This window comes from Limulus polyphemus, unplaced genomic scaffold, assembly GCF_000517525.1.
Source record: "Limulus polyphemus unplaced genomic scaffold, Limulus_polyphemus-2.1.2 Scaffold1323, whole genome shotgun sequence".
NCBI lineage: Eukaryota > Metazoa > Arthropoda > Merostomata > Xiphosura > Limulidae > Limulus > Limulus polyphemus.
In genome coordinates, this window is record NW_013666933.1 from 80,227 (window position 1) to 81,008 (window position 782).

Consider the following 782-nt stretch of genomic DNA (forward strand, 5'->3'; position numbering starts at 1 on the left):
CTCAGTGTACAATATTTTAAACTTGAATCACAGTACAGGCGGCTTGTAACTGAAACTTTCCGTCGGGAAAGAACACAACAAAAAGCCACAACAGCGCCACTAAAGTACAATGAGAAGTTGTACTTAGACATATTGAAATTTCCGGTTACAAGAGCTTTCCGGATGCGAAGATGCCGGATAACAAAGCTTTTATTGAACTAAATTTATTTTGTGTGATATAGATTATGTTTGTGTTTATAGCATACACTCAATTTGAAATAATGAAACAAGTTTAATATATATATATATAATTGCTCTAAGCTGTGTTTTTAATGTTGTAATTCGTTTCTTAAATAGATGGAGATACTAGTCATAAAGATGACGTTAAGATAGAAAGGTTTAATAACGTAGGATTAGAAAGTTCTAAAGAGTTAACGTCATCCTTATTACTAGTAGATTCCTCTACCGAACAAACGAATTACAACATTAAAAAATTAGCTTACAACAATATTATTAGATAATATAATATCAGCTTACCAACAATTATTTATTTCAAGGTGTATTTAATGTTTCTGTATTGTTAAGTGTTACTTATGATCAGAAGTTATTGTTAAATAATGTTCATGACTCACAATTATGAAAGTATACTGAAACAAGCATTCTGTTAATTTATGTGGTGTTCGTAATTTTTGAAGATGAATATCTGACGAATTTTTTTTTTGTTTTATTTGCGATTAAAATATCTTTTCAAATATTTTCTATACATACATTTATACAGCATCATACATAGTAGACATTCATAT